Genomic DNA, 22565 nt, shown 5'->3' with positions numbered 1-22565 from the left:
GGATATAGTTTCATGTTCATAATAAAACTCATTTTCTCAGAATAACAACTTTTAAATCAAAGTTGATCATAGTTTTTAATTAACTAACCCAAAACAGCCCGCGGTGTTACTACGACGACGTAAATCCGGTTTTACGGTGTTTTTCGTGTCTCCAGGTTTTAAATCATTAAGTTAGCATATCATATAGATATAGAACATGTGTTTAGTTGATTTTAAAAGTCAATTTAGAAGGATTAACTTTTGTTTGCGAACAAGTTTAGAATTAACTAAACTATGTTCTAGTGATTACAAGTTTAAACCTTCGAATAAGATAGCTTTATATGTATGAATTGAATGATGTTATGAACATCATTACTACCTTAAGTTCCTTGGATAAACCTACTGGAAAAGTGAAAAATGGATCTAGCTTCAACGGATCCTTGGATGGCTCGAAGTTCTTGAAGCAGAATCATGACACGAAAACAAGTTCAAGTAAGATCATCACTTGAAATAAGATTGTTATAGTTATAGAAATTGAACCAAAGTTTGAATATGATTATTACCTTGTATTAGAATGATAACCTACTGTAAGAAACAAAGATTTCTTGAGGTTGTATGATCACCTTACAAGATTGGAAGTGAGCTAGCAAACTTGAAAGTATTCTTGATTTTATGTAACTAGAACTTGTAGAATATATGAAGAACACTTAGAACTTGAAGATAGAACTTGAGAGAGATCAATTAGATGAAGAAAATTGAAGAATGAAAGTGTTTGTAGGTGTTTTTGGTCGTTGGTGTATGGATTAGATATAAAGGATATGTAATTTTGTTTTCATGTAAATAAGTCATGAATGATTACTCATATTTTTGTAATTTTATGAGATATTTCATGCTAGTTGCCAAATGATGGTTCCCACATGTGTTAGGTGACTCACATGGGCTGCTAAGAGCTGATCATTGGAGTGTATATACCAATAGTACATACATCTAAAAGCTGTGTATTGTACGAGTACGAATACGGGTGCATACGAGTAGAATTGTTGATGAAACTGAACGAGGATGTAATTGTAAGCATTTTTGTTAAGTAGAAGTATTTTGATAAGTGTATTGAAGTCTTTCAAAAGTGTATAAATACATATTAAAACACTACATGTATATACATTTTAACTGAGTCGTTAAGTCATCGTTAGTCGTTACATGTAAGTGTTGTTTTGAAACCTTTAGGTTAACGATCTTGTTAAATGTTGTTAACCCAATGTTTATAATATCAAATGAGATTTTAAATTATTATATTATCATGATATTATTATGTATGAATATCTCTTAATATGATATATATACATTAAATGTCTTTACAACGATAATCGTTACATATATGTCTCGTTTAAAAATCATTAAGTTAGTAGTCTTGTTTTTACATATGTAGTTCATTGTTAATATACTTAATGATATGTTTACTTATCATAGTATCATATTAACTATATATATATCCATATATATGTCATCATATAGTTTTTACAAGTTTTAACGTTCGTGAATCACCGGTCAACTTGGGTGGTCAATTGTCTATATGAAACATATTTTAATTAATCAAGTATTAACAAGTTTGATTGCTTAACATGTTGGAAACATTTAATCATGTAAATATAAATCTCAATTAATATATATAAACATGGAAAAGTTCAGGTCACTACATAAACTACCCATATCTTGGTCGAACTTCCAAAAGCTAATCCCCCGAGAGCCACTAATCCAAACAAATACTTTTGCCCTTATCCACGTCGGAGCCTAAAAAGGTAAACAACGAGAAGGGTAAGCAAAGCTTAGTGAGTGCAATAGTTATACACATACATATATAACCTACTTACTTGCAATCACAACACAAATACCTCATACACGCTAGCAAACTAAATAGCATACCATCGTAAAGTAAATGCTAAGTCTCCACGACCACAAGCTAGCACAAAATAATAACATATATAACTCGAACAATATAATACGCTACACTACACACATAACCATGGTTAACCATATCGCACACAAGGGAACGGTACTCGCACAATGACCGTTGGTACTCGCCCGATGATCGTTAGTGTACACTAACCCCCTAGGTGGACGTCCGCACTTGCCTAATCACCCTTCACGCACATGTGGTCTCCATCGCACAAAAGAGTAGTGAATCCACACGCCCGGATAACACTATAGTGAATCCACACGCCCGGATAACACTAACCACAAGCCCGCAAGTAAATAAACTATATACGAATATATATAATTATTCCACTCACCTCAATGTCTTTGGTGAAAGATAACTGAGCTTGCAGCCTTCAATGTAACGTACCTATTACATTATGCATATAATCAATCACACAATCAACTTGGTCAACCAACTCACTCATCATCCTAGTGTCATTTGACCCATATTGCAATTTCAACCCATTTGCACTCTTAATCATAATATTAGGTCAACCCCGCCAAAATCCCAACGCTAGCCAATTTTGGTCTTAATACGCTTATTAACACAAGGTTATCGCATTTTCACACTCATTAGACAACTTAGGTCACCCAAAACTCATTTGACCCATTTCAATGATAACATACCCATTTTGGGTCATCCACTAACCCAAATAACACTCATTCACTTAACAACCGAGTGTGCTAGTGATTAACTAACCATTTAAGACTCATAAACACCAATCATCCCTTTAAAACTCTAGGCTAGTTCTTCTTGAGTCCCCATGACTCAATCTTACCCAAAAACCCCCAAAATCACCAACGATGGGTTTTATGTTCACCATTTACCCAAACCATAACCCTTAAATAAATCAAAGTAAGGAAAATCAAGGTTAGGACATACCACCACTATCAAAACGTAGCTAGTGACGAGATGAACAACTTTAATACATGAGCTTTGACCCGAATCAAGCTTCTTCCTCCTTGATTTGAGCTTTCTCTCTCTCAAAGTGTTTCTCACTCTAAAATTGAAGTGGGGTAGAAGATGATGTTGGTGGTTATGTTGAATGAGTTTCAACCACCAAAAATCTGGTCATAAATGACCTAAATCCGGCTCCAAGCAAAAAGACTCAATTGCCCTTCATTTAAATCTAATTAAAAGTAGGAATCTGTCACAGGAAAGGTACGCGGCGCGCCACATGCCAGATCAGTTTTCTTTAGCTTTTCAATTACACTACACTTCACACACTTTATGTACATCATATTTACTCTTATGTACAATAAATATTTGGGTCTTACAACTCTCCCCCACTTGAATCGGAGCGCGTCCTCACGATCCAAGCCGCATGACAAGCGGGAAGATATACTATCACAAACTCTTCGGGTTCTCACGTAAACTCGGAACCTTTACTACGACGCCATTGAACTTTAAAAGTTCTCACTTCTTTATTTCTCAACATTTTTACTTTTTCATCAAGTATTGCTATCGGCTCTTCAACATACTCTAACTTGTTGTTTAGCCCAATCTCGTCTAATGACACCCATGATGAATCATCCGCAAAGCACTTACGGAGATGGAAAACATGAAATGTATTATAGATCCCCGCAAGCTCTTCGGGTAATTCCAAACGATACGCAACTTCACCAACACGAGCTAAAATTTTAAATGGCCCAATAAACCGAGGAGCTAACTTTCCCCGTTTTCGGAAACGAATAATACCCTTCCATGGCGAAACCTTAAGCATCACCATGTCACCTTCTTGGAACTCAATCGGTCACCTTCGTTTATCGGCATAAGATTTCTGTCTATCTTGCGCCGCCTTAAGTCGAGCCCGAATCATCTCAATCTTACTATTCGTCTCTAAAACCAAATCGGTACTCCCGATTTCTCTTTGTCCCACTTCACCCCAACAAATAGGAGTTCGACGCCTTCGTCCATAAAGCATCTCATACGGTAGCATTCCAATACTAGCATGATAGCTATTGTTGTACGAGAATTCCACCAAAGGTAAGCGTTCATCCCAACTACCACCGAAATCAATAACACACGCCCGTAACATATCCTCCAACGTTTGATTCGTACGCTTAGTTTGACCGTCCGTTTGAAGATGATACGCCGTGCTCATCTTCAATTGAGTACCCATATCTTCATGAAACTTGTTCCAAAAACGAGAAGTGAAACGAGTATCTCGATCCGAAACAATAAATATAGGAACCCCATGCCTCGATATCACTTCTTTGATAAACAACTTAGACAAAGTATTCGATGATATCGTTTCCCGAATAGGAAGAAACAATGCACTTTTGTCAACCGATCAACTATCACCCAAATCGTATCAAATTGAGTTCTCGCCGTCTTTGGTAACTTTGTAATGAAATCCATGGTAATGTGCTCCCATTTCCACTTTGAAATTTCTAACAGTTGTAACATACCATACGGCTTTTGGTGTTCGGACTTAACTTGCAAACACGTGACGCATTGTTCAACATACTTAACAATATCAAGTTTCATGTCGGGCCACCAATACTCTTTCTTTAAATCAAGATACATCTTTGTCGCACCCGGATGAACGGAATACTTTGACTTATGTACTTCATCAAGTAGCACTTGTCGGACATCTCCCATTCTAGGTACCCACACCCTTCCTTGAAAGGACAACAAACCATGCGGGCCTAAGGTAATAGACTCCGTTTGCCCCATGATTCGTTCCTCGTGTTTGTTGTTAACAAAAGCTTCAATTTGAATCTCACCAAGCTTTACAAGAAAATCGTTAGTAATAATCATGCGTAATGATCCCATTTGTATCGCCGGGTGTTGACTCTTTCGACTCAACGCGTCCGCGACCACATTCGCCTTACTCGGATGGTAAAGTATCTCACAATCATAATCCTTTACCACATCCATCCATCTACGTTGACGATAATTCAAATCCCGTTGGTTAAAGAGATGTTTCAAACTCTTATGATCCGAATAAATCGTACACTTGACACCATACAAGTAGTGGCGCCAAATTTTCAACGCATGAACCATCGCAGCCAATTCAAGATCATGAGTCGGGTATCTCTTTTTGTGTTCATTTAATTGTCGGGAGGCGTAAGCGATGACTTTACCTCTTTGCATTAGAACACACCCGATCCCATTTAATGAGGCATCACAATAAACCGTCATATCTTTCACACCTTCCGGTAACACCAACATCGGAGCTTGACATAACTTCTCTTTCAACAATTGGAAAGCAATCTCTTGCTCATTTTCCCAATTAAATCTCGCGTTCTTTCTTGTCAACTTCGTTAACGGAGAAGCGATCTTAGAAAAGTCTTGGATAAACCGACGATAATAACCGGCCAACCCGAGAAAACTTCGAATTTCCGTAGGCGTAGTCGGTTGTCCCCAATTCTTCACCGTGTATATCTTCCCCGGGTCTACTTGAATACCTTCTTTATTAACAATATGGCCAAGGAATTGCACTTTCCTTAGCCAAAATTCACATTTGGAAAGTTTAGCATACAACTTCTCCTTCCGCAACGTCTTCAACACTTCGCGCAAATGGCGTTCATGTTCTTTCATACTCTTAGAATAGACAAGTAAGTCATCAATGAACACAATTACCGACTTGTCCAACATAGGTTGGCACACTCGGTTCATAAGATCCATGAATGCCGCCAGTGCATTCGTAAGACCAAAAGGCATAACTACAAACTCAAAATGCCCGTAACGAGTTCGAAATGCCGTTTTCTCTATATCTTCCTCACTGACCCGCACTTGGTGATAGCCGGACCATAAGTCAATCTTAGAAAAATACGTTGCACCTTGGAGTTGGTCAAACAAATCGTCAATCCGAGGCAATGGATAACGATTCTTGATCGTCACTTTGTTCAACTCCCGATAATCGATGCACATCCGCATACTACCATCTTTCTTTTTCACTAATAAAACCGGAGCACCCCATGGCGAGGCACTCGGTCGAATGAAACCCTTTTCAAGCAACTCTTGGGTTTGATTTAACAACTCTTACATTTCCGTTGGTGCTAAATGGTAAGGAGTCTTAGCAATGGGAGTAGCCCCCGGAACCAACTCAATGCAAAATTCAACTTGTCTTTCCGCCGGAATACCCGGTAACTCATCCGGAAAAATGTCTTCGAATTCATTAATCACCGAAATTTCACGAATGGATGGTGGCTCATCACGAGTATCAACTACATGGGCAAGAAAAACCATACCTCCAACATTAAGAAAACGGCGCGTACGTGCATAAGTGCATAATGGTACGAGGCTCCTCCGTTTATCGCCATGAATGATTAACTCTCCCCCACTTGGGGTCTTTACACGAATGAACTTTTCGTGACATGCAATGGCGGCTCTATAACGATTGAGCCAATCCATACCAACAACAATATCAAACTCACCCAAAGTCATCGGAATGAGATCAATTTAAACGTTTTGGTGCCAAAAACAACATTACAATCCTTACACACATCAACCCCTAGCACCATCTTGCCATCCGCTATTTCGACCTCTACCGGATGACTTAACTTAGCTAGCAGTTTGTTAAGTTTAGACACAAATTGAGGCGACACAAACGACAAATTAGCACCGCTATCAAATAAGATCATTGCCGGATTAGAGTTAACCATGAAAGTACCTGAGACAACTTCATTAGATTGCTTGGCCTCATCATTGGTCATCAAATAATTTCGTCCCCTAGCCGTACTCGCCGCCTTCTCTAGCCTCTTAACTTAATCAGTGCGCAATTCGGGACACTCCGACTTCCGGTGTCCTTCTTTATTACAATTAATACAAGTGAGCTTTGTTGTTGCCGGGTTCCTGCAATCACGGGATAGATGTCCGTATTGTCCATAATTATAACACCGAGGTTGAATTCTTTAAAACCGCCCTTCTTCACACTCCCGACGCTCTCACTCGCACCCTTACTCTTCTTGTTCGAGTGACTAGTAGCTTCAAACTTTCTTTAGCCAAAAGTAAAGCCACTCTTTTTCGAAATGAGCGTCTCAAAACCTTTAGCAATGTCAAACAACTCATCAAAAGTTTTCACCGAGTTTCTACTAATCTTCTCTTGGTAGTTATCGTTCAAGGTTCGATAGAAATCTTCCTTCAACATATGATCATTACCGACATACTCGGGGCAAAATTGGGTCTTCGATAAGAAAGTGGACTTGAGAGTGTTCAAATCCATCGACCCTTGCCTCAAAGCACGCAACTCGTCCTTAAGCCTAGAAAGATCGGCTGAAGTTCGATACTCCTTGAAAAACTCCGTTTTGAATTCATCCCACGTGAATTCCATACATTGCTCCTCACCATAAAGCTGAATCTTTTCGTCCCACCACATCTTAGCATCACCCCTTAACATGCTACTACCATACCTCGTCTTCTTATCGAGAGGGCATTCACAAGTGCGAAAAGCCCCCTCCATATCGGAGATCCAACGATTGCTCTTTAGTGGATACCGCTCGCTCTCAAAAGTGGGCGGTTGAGCATCCTTGAAATTTTTATAGAAAAAGTCTCGTCTTCCCACATTATCTTCATGAAGGACAACCTTTACTTGTTCCTTGACTAGATTGACTACTTGCTCGTCAATCGAATCCAAGAACATCTTCTTAACATCCTCCAAAAAGGCCGCGTGACGCCTTTGCATGATGGTCTCAACTTTGGCAGTAAAATCGGCGTCCTCGCTCGTACCTCCGCCATTGGTGTCGTGTCCGCTTCTCATCTTCATTCTATAAAACGGAATAGGTTAAACAACGAACGAAAAGACATGACACATATATATATACAACTCACCGCCCCATCTTGCTCAACAATCATCGTACATCGCTCGTTTGACACGATTTGCACCCGTAACAATGGTAGCTAGTCATTATTACGCGAGCACATCGCATTAACTTGCTAGTACAACGTCTATCTCGCTTGATGTTTACAAATATACCACAAAACAGGTAGTGCAAGGTTAGTTCACCTAAACCTAGGCACTAACTAGCCCGGTCCGACCCGTCTCCTACAAGTCCCGCATAAAACGCATACACAATAAAGTCTAAGTCTAGGCACCTATCTCAAATCGCCTAAATCCCTTAGACCATGCTCTAATACCACTTGTAACGACCCAACCCGTTATCCAACCGAAACACGATTTTTTTTAATAAAATAAACCAGTCCAGTTCAGCATTTAGCGCGGCGCGCCCCAGGGTGGAGCGGCGCTCCAAAGTGGTCTGTCCACTTTCTCCGTTTTAGCAAAAAGATCTCCCACTTCCCGACACTTTTAGGCGAAACAGTTTTCACAACACATTACAATAAGTAAAACTAAGAGATTTCCAAAATAAAAATGAGTTATACAACACCGGGCCCACATCGTCCCGAATTACGAATTTCGTACAAAATACAAGTTTCGACCACAAAAGTTTAATTTCCAAACGACACTTAGAGCATGGTGTTTGGGGTTTAAACTACCCATATCTTGGTCGAACTTCCAAAAGCTAATCCCTCGAGAGCCACTAATCCAAACAAATACCTTTGCCCTTATCCACACCGGAGCCTAAAAAGGTAAACAACGAGAAGGGTAAGCAAAGCTTAGTGAGTACAATAGTTATACACATACATATATAATCTACTTACTTGCAATCACAACACAAATACCTCATACACGCTAGCAAACTAAATAGCATACCATCGCAAAGTAAATGCTAAGTCTCCACGACCACAAGCTAGCACAAAATAATAGCATATATAACTCGAACAATATAATACGCTACACTACACACATAACCATGGTTAACCATATCGCACACAAGGGAACGGTACTCGCACAATGACCATTGGTACTCGCATGATGACCGTTAGTGTACACTAACCCCCTAGGTGGACGTCCGCACTTGTCGAACCACCCTTCACGCACATGTGGTCTCCATCGCACAAAAGAGTAGTGAATCCACACGCCCGGATAACACTATAGTGAATCCACACGCCCGGATAACACTAACCACAAGCCCGCAAGCAAATAAACTATATACGCATGTATACAATTATTTCACTCACCTCAACGTCTTTGGTGAAAGATAACCGAGCTTGCAACCTTCAATGTAACGTACCTATTACATTATGTATATAATCAATCACACAATCAAGTTGGTTAACCAACTCACTCATCATCCTAGTGTCATTCGACCCATAGTGCAATTTCGACCCATTTGCACTCTTAATCATAATATTAGGTCAACCCCGCCAAAACCCCAAAGCTAGCCAATTTTGGTCTTAATACACTTATTAACACAAGGTTATCGCATTTTCACACTCATTAGACAACTTAGGTCACCCAAAACTCATTTGACCTATTTCAAGGTTAACATACCCATTTTGGGTCATCCAGTAACCCAAATAACACCCATTCACTTAACAACCAAGTGTGCTAGTGATTAACTAACCATTTAAGACTCATAAACACCAATCATCCCTTTAAAACTCTAGGTTAGTTCTTCTTGAGTCCCCATGACTCAATCTTACCCAAAAACCCTCAAAATCACCAACGATGGGTTTTATGTTCACCATTTACCCAAACCATAACCCTTAAATAAATCAAAGTAAGGAAAATCAAGGTTAGGACATACCACCACTATCAAAACGTAGCTAGTGACTAGATGAACAACTTTAATACACGAGCTTTGACCCGAATCAAGCTTCTTCCTCCTTGATTTGAGCTTTCTCTCTCTCAAAGTGTTTCTCACTCTAAAATTGAAGTGGGGTAGAAGATGATGTTGGTGGTTGTGTTGAATGAGTTTCAACCACCAAAAATCTGGCCATAAATGACCTAAACCCGGCTCCAAGCAAAAAGACTCAATTGCCCTTCATTTAAATCTAATTAGAAGTAGGAATCTGTCACAGGAAAGGTGCGCGGCGCGCGCCCTCAACCCCGCGCGGCGCGCCACATTCCAGATCAGTTTTCTTTAGCTTTTCAATTACACTACACTTCACACGCTTTATGTACATCATATTTACTCTTATGTACAATAAATATTTGGGTCTTACAAATTTGGAAGACCCTTGACGGAAATAAATACAGGCCCCTTATACATATAAAAAAAAAATTCACACGAAAAGATGAAACTAAAATTTATAAATACGAAATAAGTTTTGAAGACAAGCATACCAAAATGTTTTTTTTTTCTTCCAAATATTTATCTTTTAACTATTTTCTTTTAATTTAATTGAATACTTTGCGAATATATTTATTTACATTTTTGGGCCCTTCTAAATATGTTGGCCCTGAACAATTGCTCATCTTATTCCTGCCCGAAGAAGCCTCTATATAAATTTAATCAAATATTATATAAGTTAAACAAAAGATTTTGAAAGTTATGAAAGAAAGGCTTTTTAAAGTCAAAAATCAACTTTATTGACTTTTTAAATATTGAAATAAGTGGTTTTTTTCATTCTTTTTATTTTTAACGGCGATATCGACATAGGCGGATCCAGTATGTTGGGCGCCCGCCCCCGGTGGATTTGAAATTTTTAGTGTAAAATTTATGGATATTTCGACTTTGCCCCCAGTGGAAAAAAATTTTTGCCCCCAAACCTTTTTTTTGCCCCAAAACCTACATATTTTGCCCCAAAATCTTCAAATTTTGTCCAATATTCTCCAAATTTTGCCCCAAAACCAACATATTTTGCCCCAAAACTTTCAAATTTTGTCCAATATTCTCCAAATTTTGCCCCAACCCCTTCAAATTTTGCCCAAAAACCTTCATATTTTGCCTAAAAATTTGCTACGGTTTTAAATTTTTTTTTTGCCCCCGGTGAAATAAAATCCTGGATCCGCCACTGGATATCGACATCGAATGCTCTCATTTGTCACCCACACACACGTTAGAAGAAAACCCAAATCGCGATGGTGTTGGCAGTACCATCGAAGGTTTGAAAAAACCCCAAAGAGACCTTTCCAAATCGAATTGATGTTGGCAGTACTATTAAAGGTTGAAAACTTCATGTTTAAAGTGAGAATCGAACCTGAGTTGACAGTACCTCAAGTTTGATCACACCCCATATAAGTTGTAAACTTGTAATTAATCTTGTTTTAGCGTTTGGTAAACCAAATCTAAAAAGTGATTATCTACATTATTTGAGCTTGAAAACGTGAAAACTCTGCTGTGGGTAGGAGCATACTGTGTACAAATGGTAATTTCTCAAATATAATTCTTGCCATTTATTTGACAATTTTACCCATAAAATATAAAAGCATGTACTCTTCCATTTTTTTACGGCTGCTTTTGGAGAGTCCACTATACATACTCAGGTAACTATGACCAACTCGATTATAATATTCTCTTCACAAAAAAATATTATTAAAAGCACTAGCGAAGTAGAGATGTTCAAATTATGACACCATTACAGTATAAAAACTATCCTAGTCCATATATTTTCGCATTTGGTTGCTTCAATTGTTCTTATGAATCAATTCATTATAACTTTATATTTGTTGAATCATGTGCGATATGAATACTCTTATTTGTTACGTTCTATGTAAATTATATGTCGATGTTGATATCATTAGCATAAATTTGCCAATAATTACTATACTATGTATTATACAAAAATCATGAATAGTAACTAGGGGCGCTTACGTCTTTTCATCTTTTCTTTTTTTTTCCTTTTTTCCCCTAAATTGCATTTCACTTACAAAGCCCCCCTACTTTTTAAAAAAATCAAATCGACCCCCCAAATAGGGAGAGGGGGGGGGGGAATCAAATAATCATTTTTATAAAAAAAAAAAACTTAAATAAATTCCACCCAAATATTCAATAGGTCATATCCTCTCGCTCGCAACGAGTTAAATTTTTCCGACACCATCGTTAAACTCGAAATAATTTTAGGAACACAAATACACAATGTCACTAACTATACGCACACCGGACGCTTTTTAGAAAAACGCTAAATATTTGGGTACATTTCATACACGATGATTTTGCGTTAAATTTTTAAAAGTCGACAATTCCATAGCGGAAATGCACATATATTGTTAATTTAAAATAACATTTAATTCTTTCACGGGTTATACCTTTTAGTTCGGCTCGAGTTGCGCTTCAACGACATCATTGTTAGCCACGAAATAATTTTACAAACTAAACGCAATAAAATACATTGAAAACCGAACCCCCGGCGCCAAACGAGGGTTCGAAAACTAGTTATTACAATTTATGAAAAGATGTATTTATACATATTAAATCTATATATTTTTTGTTTTTTTTAAAGATGGCCCCGTTTGGTAATTTTACATGTTTAAGTTGTAAATAATTTGATTTTAACAAACACTCAGAATACTGATTATCTAATTATTGTGATATCATACTATTAGTTCACAGTATTTGATCTATGAACACCAGACTCTCACTCAAACAATAAATAAGAATTAATAATACAGAGAATGAGAGAACACGGATATTAATCGTGAAAAAGTGCATCTATCAAATGAACCATACGTCCCTATTTATACAGATAAAAACCAAATCTGGAGATTTGATTTCCAAAACTACTTAACTATAAATATGGAAAAGATAAACTAAAAACAAACCAAATTTGCTAATAACTATGAAGTAAATTCTGGAGATAAAATCAAATCTTCAAAACAAATCTTCTTAAATAACAAGCATATCTCCAGAATATTCTATGGCTTTTGCTTCAAGAAATCTTCAGACGTTTACTCCAGCAATTCCAGAGTCTGCAACTTCAGACTCTAAACCTTCAGACTCTAAAATCTGCAAAACACTTTTGACTCATCAGATTATTATTTCTATTTTTTCCAACAATCTCCCCCTATCTGATGATGTCAAAACAACCTGTACTCCTAAACAAACATCTTTGCATACTCCCTTTCAATTAGCTTGCACTTGCCCTTCATATGAGAAATTTTCTTCAACATGCTCAGCTTGCTATGCAAGTGTTTTAACAACTACACCCTGAAAGGAGTTGTCTGCTGTGTTTTACATCTGGACAGTAAACTGATCAACATATCAATGCTAGCCCCTTCAAACTGATCACACATAATTAACATCCTTTGATTTCCATTTGTCTTGATCATCAAAGCATCCAAATACTCAATATATTTATCATCAACAAACTCTAAATGTTCAGGAACATCATACCTTTCAACATGTCCCTTAGCTCTTCTCTCCTTCATAAACATTCCACAAAATACCTCATAATCCTTAAAACTTATAAACTCTTCTTCAAATACCAAATGTACCAGCATATAAACTCTCTTCAACACTTCTTGCACAATAACTTGATTATCTGTATACTCCTGGATACACACAGCTATGCCTTTCCACTCACAAAAACTCAATCGAACAATTTGATTCAATTTAACTCTTAATCTCCTTGCATAGCAGCAACCACAACAGCACTAGTGCTTCCTTGAATATCACCAACACCACCAACAGCAACCATTTGAGTATCACCAACACCCCTATCAGTTATATTCTCCCCCTCAATCTGATGCTCCCCCTCAATTTGAGCTCTCTTTGATTGCTCCCCCTCAACACTTGCAAAACCTACATCTGAAGTACCTGTACCTGCATCATCAGACTTCTTTCTTTTCTCCCCCTTTTTGACATCATCTAAAGGCAGAGAAGATATGACCTTCCAAATTTCAGTTTGTTGATTTTTGAGGGAACAAATATCAGAAGCAATTCCAGTAAAGCATTGTCTCAGTTCATCAACACCAACCATCCGTTTCTCCAGCTCAGCCAACCTGTGATTAATTTCTGCAACAGACCCTGAATCACCTGCACTAGACAACTCCTGCATATCCCCAACCAACCTTCTTACCTCCAACAGCTCATCTTTTGAAACAAAATTATTATTAAAGTTAAGATTATTAATCTTAGACTGCACACCAGAGAGCTTGTCATCAAAACTCCTTAGTCAACTTGGTCAAAGCCTGATGTAGGCCAACCATGGTGACTGGTGCCTCAGTCTGAGAAGTAGTGCCAGAAGATAAGGGTAGGGTTGGTATGTCCTCACAGCCTTCCTGTTGAAAAGTAGGGCGATCTTTGGACATAGAAGGATTTGAGGCCTGTATCACACCCTGTGACATGAGTGTAACATTGGCAGCCTGTGCAAGAATGTGTAAGAATAGAACATTTTGGATGGGTAGTGACAGACTTAAGTCTGGGGTAGCAGTTGGCTTGGTCATTGTAGTAGGTTGTTGGATTTGTTTATTTGAGTTCAGGATTGGGACTTCTTCAAATAAGTCAACTGAGTGGGTTTCTTCAGTGACTGTAATGAGGATATCCAAGTTTACTATTCTATCAGGTTTAGGTTGGGTCAGAGCACTGCCTTCACCAACCTCTAGCAGAGGTGATGAAGTAGTACTAGAAGCACCTTGCCTAGTGAATTTTTGAGGTGAATTCACAAGTGCTGTAACATCTAGGGTTTTAAGTAAGAAGGGCAAGTGCAAGCTAATTGAAAGGGAGTATGCAAAGATGTTTGTTTAGGAGTACAGGTTGTTTTGACATCATCAGATAGGGGGAGATTGTTGGAAAAAATAGAAATAATAATCTGATGAGTCAAAAGTGTTTTTAAGATCAAAAATTTGTGTTCTTAACCTATCAATATCATCTAAACACCATTGAAAGTCAAGCAACAAGTACTGAAACATTCTCACTTTTTCATTATCAAGATAGTTCACAAAGTTTTGTACCTTATAGGCAGAAGCTTTATTGCAAGTAGTGTCTTTATCCATCTTTTCAACAGCTTTCAGATCTTCCTGAAACTTGCTAGAACCACCAGCCTTTTCAATTATAGCCATATCTGGGGTAGTAATAATACTGATAGACCTTTTGAATAAAAAATATGGATTGTTTTAAAGATCACCGAGACAGGATTTACACCTTTCCTGCTCTGATACCAGTTATTAGTTCACAGTATTTGATCTATGAACACCAGACTCTCACTCAAACAATAAATAAGAATTAATAATACAGAGAATGAGAGAACACGATTATAGAATAGAAGACAAATGATATTAATCGTGAAAAAGTGCATCTATCAAATGAACCATACGTCCCTATTTATACAGATAAAAACCAAATCTGGAGATTTGATTTCCAAAACTACTTAGCTATAAATATGGAAAAGATAAACTAAAAACAAACCAAATTTGCTAATAACTAGGAAGTAAATTCTGGAGATAAAATCAAATCTTCAAAACAAATCTTCTTAAATAACAAGCATATCTCCAGAATATTCTATGGCTTTTGCTTCAAGAAATCTTCAAACGTTTACTCCAGCAATTCCAGAGTCTGCAACTTCAGACTCTAAACCTTCAGACTCTAAAATCTGCAAAACACTTTTGACTCATCAGATTATTATTTCTATTTTTCCCAACACAAACAGCATAATCAAATCCAAACACCGTTTAACCAAATCACATTTTGATACAGCTGATTATTTGATTCTGATTATTCAAAATGTATAATAAATTTTCGAAACGTAAATCCAAACACCCCGCAATTTGGGTGCCAGTCATTGTTATTGTTAACCAACTAAAAATAGTTGTACTATGTGTCATCATAAATGATAAACGTATGAATAAAACATTGTGGCGGTTTGATATGAGTATCATATATAATATGATGAAAGATGTAGTTAATCTCATGACGAGGGTTGATCTTTATATATAAATATCGTATACGTATACCGTACATATAAATTGCAAGTAGACAACTTCATATTTAACAAGAAAAATACTATCCAAACTTAACTTTGTATGCTTAAAAAAATAAGATTAACTATATAGTTGATAAACATGTTAGTTAGATCCTAATTGTAATTACAACGAAAGATTAGCAATGAAATACGTGTTTTAATTAGTCAATTAGACATGGATTTATTGTTTAAAATTGTACGTTAGTCATCGTGTATATAGCAAAAGTCGTGCCATTTTTCTGAATTAGGGTATGTTTGGCAAAACTAGCTGAAAGCTGCAAACGTTTAGCTGCAGCCGTTTAGCTGCAAACGTTTAGCTGCAAGCGTTTAACTGAAAGCGTTTAGCTGAAGCTTTTTAAAGGTATTTAATTGTTTGGCAAAGTAGCTGAAGCTGTTATAAAATAAGTAAAATGACAAAAATGGACACTAGAAAAAATACTTAAATATCATTATTTTAGTTTAATAAAACATAGTCATTACCAAATAACCGAAAACACATATAATACTACTAATAACCGAAAACATATATAATACTATTAAATTATTAATGACGATCATTCCATATTAAAGTAGCAATATTGTTACCAACATAAACTTACAGTACACAAACATACCCCTACACAAGCATACACGTAAAGGACACAAATAATGCTTCTACTATTCTAATCATACCCAAACACACACATGGTCTTTATCTTTATCTTCAGTATGACATTTATAAAAGCAATCATTCACAACCCAAGTAACTCCATTCTATAATATTATTTTTATAGACTCCAGATGACTAGATGTTGTCTCGAATAAAATAATTCAATTTTGCACTCAACCGTTTGCTTCAATAATGGCTTCCACACCCCTTATATCATAATCACATATTTCGTTATTAAAAAACTAGAGTTGCATGAAATCTCTAACTTCTTACACAAAAAGACCCGTATTAAATTATACTCCAAGATTGATACAATACACAAACATATCGATCATGAATGATAAACATGAACTTACATACCGTGAATGATGCAATCAACTGTGGAAGAAGAAGCCGTTAGTGATCAACCTGCAATCGCCGTCTGCTCGACGTATGAAAAAAAATTAGGTCGTATGGTTTAATTTACGTAAAGGGTATTTAAGGTTATTAATGGGCCAAAAGCTTTTTTTCTTCCCTGAACGCTAGATGTAGGAGCGTTTAAATTTGGAGCTGACTGGAGCTTTTTAAAAAATTCTAAAAGCTAAAAGCTAGTGCAACCAAACGAAGCTAAAAAATTATATAGGAGCTTTTTCAGAAACGCTAAAAGCTCAAAAAAGCTTCAAAAAGCTTGTCGCCAAACATAGCCCGTGGTCATGTAGCTAGCAGTATTCACTAGTTGATCTATCTATCTATATCTAATTATAAACCTTGAACATACGTACTTTTCTAAATTAATTAAAAAGCATTGTCATAATTTTCTCGTGATTTTATGGTTTTCTTTAAGTTGCAAACTTCAATTCGTTTTTATCTATAAATATAAACTAGTTATCGAACCCTCGTTTCGCGCCGGGGTTCGGTTTTCAATGTATTTTATTGCGTTTAGTAAAATTATTTTGTGGCTAACGATGATGTCGTTGAAGCGCAACCCGAGTCGAACTAAAAGGTATAACGCGTGAGAGATTTAAATGTTATTTTAAATTAACAATATATGTGCATCTCCGCGTTTCGCTATGGAATTGTCGACTTTTAAAAATTTAACGCAAAATCAACGTGTATGAAAAGTACTCCAAATATTTAGCATTTTTTAAAAAACGTCTGTTTTGCGTATAGCTAGTGACACTGTGTTCCTAAAATTATTTCGAGTTTGACGATGGTGTCGGAAAAATTTAACTCGTTGCGAGCGAGAAGATATGACCCGTTGAATATTTGGGTGGAGTTTATTTAAGATTTTTTATGAAAATGGTTATTTGACACTTTATTCTCCTGTTTGGGGGTCGAATTGAATTTTTCAAAAAAGTGTGGGGGGCTTTGTTGGTAATATGAAATTTAGTTAAAATGAAAATAAAAAAGATGGAAAGTAGAAAATGCCACTAGTTACTATTCATAACTTTTGTCTGGTAGTTAATATGTAAATAAATATGAACATGCTAGTTAGATATATCACGTGACACTTTTATTTGAACTTTATTCTCGATCGTTCATCTGTCATTTCTTCTTACATGAACGAAGTGAATCAAGAAAAGTAGTAAAGGTAGCATATACAAAGAACATGGACATCAAAATACGAGTAAAATTCTAAATTCCAAATTTATAATTAATTAATGGGAACCAGACTATTGTTTACAAGTTTAAACGACACCGTTTGATCTTGGTATCATTATCATACAATTATTAATTTAACCACTGAATTATGGTATCTGAAACAAAAGTACGTGTAGTATATTCTTATACAAGTACTTAATATGGTGTGGTACGATTAGTATAGTTTAAACGTGTCTATTAAACATTTATATGTTAATACGGAGTATTTGTTAATTTCTCGACTCAAGTCTCTAACTCGATAGAATATGCGACACCTTCAATTCGGATATTTTGTTAAGAATGTATATACCACTAATTTGAGCATGTGAATAAAAACAAAGTTAATTGATCACATTGTATTTTCATACTCAAATTATTTGATCAAGTTTGTCTGGCACCACTTGCTATAATAAATTAAACATGTACGTCATGCTATATATATATATATATATATATATATATATATATATATATATATATATATTGGATCAATCCATGGATAAGCACTAAATGGGGCACAAACTGGATAAGTAAAATTTCAAATTTTTTTTTTATAAAAAAAACGATCCTTTAATATGCAAATAGAAGAAAACGAAAAAATTTTAAAAAGTTTTTGAACAAAATCGTTCGAAAATCGATGATGAATGGTAAACATCGATGATGAATGGTAAAAATTGAGTTAACGAGTTTAAAAGTCATGTAACACGAGAAAAGTCAGAAATGAATCTTCGGTAATAACAGACGAGATCTAAGATTTTACGAATACAAGTCTGAGTGGGGAGAGTTTCCTGATTACATGTGGCTTGATTTCGAGATTGATTGTAATGCCTTGACCATTAACATTTTGGTCTAGAAAATTGGACTTCGTTCAACAGAAATTCTCACTCGGAGAATTTGGTATAAAGTTGCTCTTTTCTCAAAAGTTCGAGCGTAAGATGGTGATGTTGTTCGTTTTCCTTCTTTACTTAAATAAGTTAAGACGTCATCTATAAATATGATAACAGATTTGTCTAGATAAGTTGCATACGTGATTTAGGAGGTTCATGAATACGGACGGAGTCCTAAATAAATCAAACGGTACTAAGAGAGATTTACAACTAACGTTGCGAGTTCGGAAATGGCTTAGGAGACATCGTCTCACTTAACCCCCAATTGATGATAACCGGAACGGAGGTCGTTTTGGAATACACACGGGATTCATGCAAGAAATCATGAGGTCATGGATACGAGGGAGAGGGTATCGGTTTCCAACCGAAAATTACTCAGTTCACAATAATCTATACAAGATGATGGGGAAACATTTTTTTTTTTTTTTTTTTTTTTTTTTTTTTTTACGAATAGGTTTCGAGCTCTCTAGTTCTATAGGTGTCAAGTCAAAAGTCTTAACGTATATCCTCCAATAAAATTTTTATAGGCACACAATATTTTTCCGTTGGTCACTTAAATTGCCTAAGTAGTGTCTAGGGGAAAAAGTGGAATGTAAAGAGCACGAGTCAAAGACTTGGTTAATAAACATCTAGTGGTAATCGAATCGAATAAGTATGAAATATACGGTTTGTTGTGAAGAAACGTACCCGTGACTAGTCCATCGTCGTCTCGGGCATCCTAGGTGTCGATGTTGAAAGTTCAACGGCGTGCGTTGGGGTTGATTTTCTTATTTGGGCACGCACTCCTAAAATGTCCCGGTTGGCCACATTCAAAACAAACACCCGTCTTGGGTGCATTGGGCTCCTTTTGAGCGACTGGAGTGGTATTCCTACAATCGTGGGCTACATGGCCACTTCTTTGACACTTCAAGCAAAATGGTTTGCCACATTCGCCTAAATGATGTTTGTAGCACTCGTTACAATACGGTAGGTGTCCGGTATAACCCCTCTTGCCGTCGGAGGTGTAAGGCTTCTTAGCAAAGTTGTTGTTGCTTGATTGAGAGGGTTCCCACTTCCTTTTGTTGCCGCCCGATTTATCCTCGGCCTTAGGTGCCGGAACTACGATTTCGTCAACCGTTTCAATTAGTTGGCGAGCCATGTTCATAGCGGCTTGATGAGTAGTGGGTTTGGATGAAATCACCCCTTGTTTGATGCTTTTTGGAAGACCGAGCATGTAGAGTTCAATCCTTTGAGATTCGGGGTTAACAAGATTAGGACACATCAAGGATAGTTCGGCGAAACGTTGATTATAAGCTTTAAGATCGTTTCCGACCGCTTTCAAAGCTCTTAGTTCTCCCTCAAGCTTTCGGGTTTCTTCGCGCGGAAAATATTCAACAATCATCTTTTCCTTTAGATCGGCCCAAGAGAGGGCATGAGCTTCATCGGTACCCACCGATTGAACATAGGTGTTCCACCATGTTAGAGCAATTCCGGAGAAAGTGTGAGTGGAGTATTTGACCTTGTCTTGGTCCCGACAACCGCTTATGCTATAGACGGCTTCCGTTTGCTCAAACCATCGGGTGAGCACGACCGGTCCCCCGGTTCCATCAAAAGTGTGAGGTTTGCACCCCATGAAAGCTTTATAGGAGCACCCCTCGTTTGAGTTTCCGGCTCCATTGTTGTTGTTGTTGTGGTTGTTATTATTATTGTTGTTGGATGAGTGACCGGCCATGGCCGCATCTACGGCGGTAGCTATCATCCGTTCGAGAGCTTGTTCGGGAGTTTCATTGCGGCGTACGCGACGAGGAGCCATTGTTCCTTCAAGACACAAGAATATCGTTGGTTAGTATTTTCAACAATACTAACCGGAGTATGGATTAAGGATAGAGAGAAAATTTTCCTTGACTCGCCCTAAATTCTTTATGTCATAATGTCGGAACGTCCATGTGAATCACCGTAATATAATCCCGGAAATTATATTACCCTGATTCTCATGTGCATTTAACATTACTTCATAAAGTCAAGGTGGCGCATCAACAAAATTTATCAACGTAAGATCAAGTTCGAATACGAGTTAGATATGATAGAAGAGTTCGAGTATAAATGCACAAATAGTCAAGTAATTCCTACTTCAGTCTATATGCCGGTTGTAGTCTAGATTCACCTATGTACCCTATGACTCGGGGTGGACACAAATGAACTCTAAATCCCTACAACCAAGGCTCTGATACCAACTGTAGCGACCCCGACAAATCGTCAAGTGACGGCGTCGGCTACGTGGGTCCCATTACCTGATTATAAGTCTTTAAGATAATATTTGACCAAAATATGTCGCCTTCATTTCAAAATAAAGATTGTTTCAAAGTTTACAAGAATTGTTCAACCAAAAGTTAAGTTACAACGTTATAAGTACGATTGAAATCTAGGCGACACAGTTTAAAGTAAAGTCAAAAGACGCTCCATGAAAAGCATGTATACTCGACATCCAATGCAAGTATCAAATAATGAGCGGAAGCATGTATCACATATCGTGCAAGACCTGAGAAAAACATGTAGAAAACTGTCAACGAAAAACGTTGGTGAGATCATAAATGTATTTGTAAAAGTATATTTTGAATCACAAGGTTTAGTATCAAGGCGTATACATCTCTAAAGATGTGTTTGTAAACCACAAGATTTAGTATAAAGTGAATATCAAGCGTATACATCCCAAAAGATGTTGTCTGTATCACGAGCACCCCATTACCAAAACTTAACTGAATCTTCCCTCTGAATTTTGAATATAGTGTTAGAACATACACTATGCACGTTGAAATTATATTTCATCCACTAACGGTAGCGAACCGTCTGAATGAGGGTTCGTTAAACCCGTATGGCCACACAACATAATCACTCGCTTACACTTACACCCTGCAAGTGGAACTAATGATAATTGGATTGAGGACTTTTGTTCTAACTCGTCTGTATCTTTGTATTCGTATTTGTGTTCAAAGTATAAAAGTATGAAAAGTATATATACATGTGAAATGTATATAAATATGTAATGTATATGTTTCTCAGCCCACGATTTAAAAGAATAAAAGTTGTTGAAAAGGTGGGACTATGATCTCACCTCGAGTGCACGAGTATAAATGTACTTCACAAAGTATACGTGTGCATGAAAGTTGCTTAGCCTTGACCTAAACAAGTAAGTTATATCAATTAACCGGTTACGACACAAGGTCGGGTGAAATGTGTTCAATTAGTCCTATGGCTCGTTACGACTCGATTAAATATAGCATGTGAATCACGTTGCCAAGTTTCATGCGAGAATCAAGTATAAAAGCATGTTAGAAAGGTTGTATAAGTATTTGGTTAAGTTTGATTAAAAGTCAACTTGGTCGGGTCAAAGTCAACAGAAAAGTCAACGGGGTCGGGTCGGGTATCCGACAATTTTTCTAAGTTATATAATCATATATGAGCATGTTGGCCAAGTTTCATGTTAATCGGAGGTCCGTAGCATAGCAAACATTTTCATGTCAAATGACCAAGTGAACAGCCAGTTTTAGCACAATGGGACGGCGTCCTGAGAAGCTAGACGGCGTCCCTCTTTTAAGGTTGGGACGACGTCCCTTAGAGCTAGACGGCGTCCCTCTTTTAAGTTTGGGACGGCGTCCCAGAGAGCTAGACGGCGTCCCTCTTTTAAGTTTGGGACGGCGTCCTGCTTTTCTGGACGGCGTCCTGGTTTGTTTCCAGACCCTGTTTGCTGCAACTCTAAGTGCACGAACCAACAATCAAACCAACCCAA

The sequence above is a fragment of the Rutidosis leptorrhynchoides genome, chromosome 8, assembly GCF_046630445.1.
Source record: "Rutidosis leptorrhynchoides isolate AG116_Rl617_1_P2 chromosome 8, CSIRO_AGI_Rlap_v1, whole genome shotgun sequence".
Taxonomy (NCBI): Eukaryota; Viridiplantae; Streptophyta; class Magnoliopsida; order Asterales; family Asteraceae; genus Rutidosis; species Rutidosis leptorrhynchoides.
Note: the sequence above shows the minus strand (reverse complement) of the source record.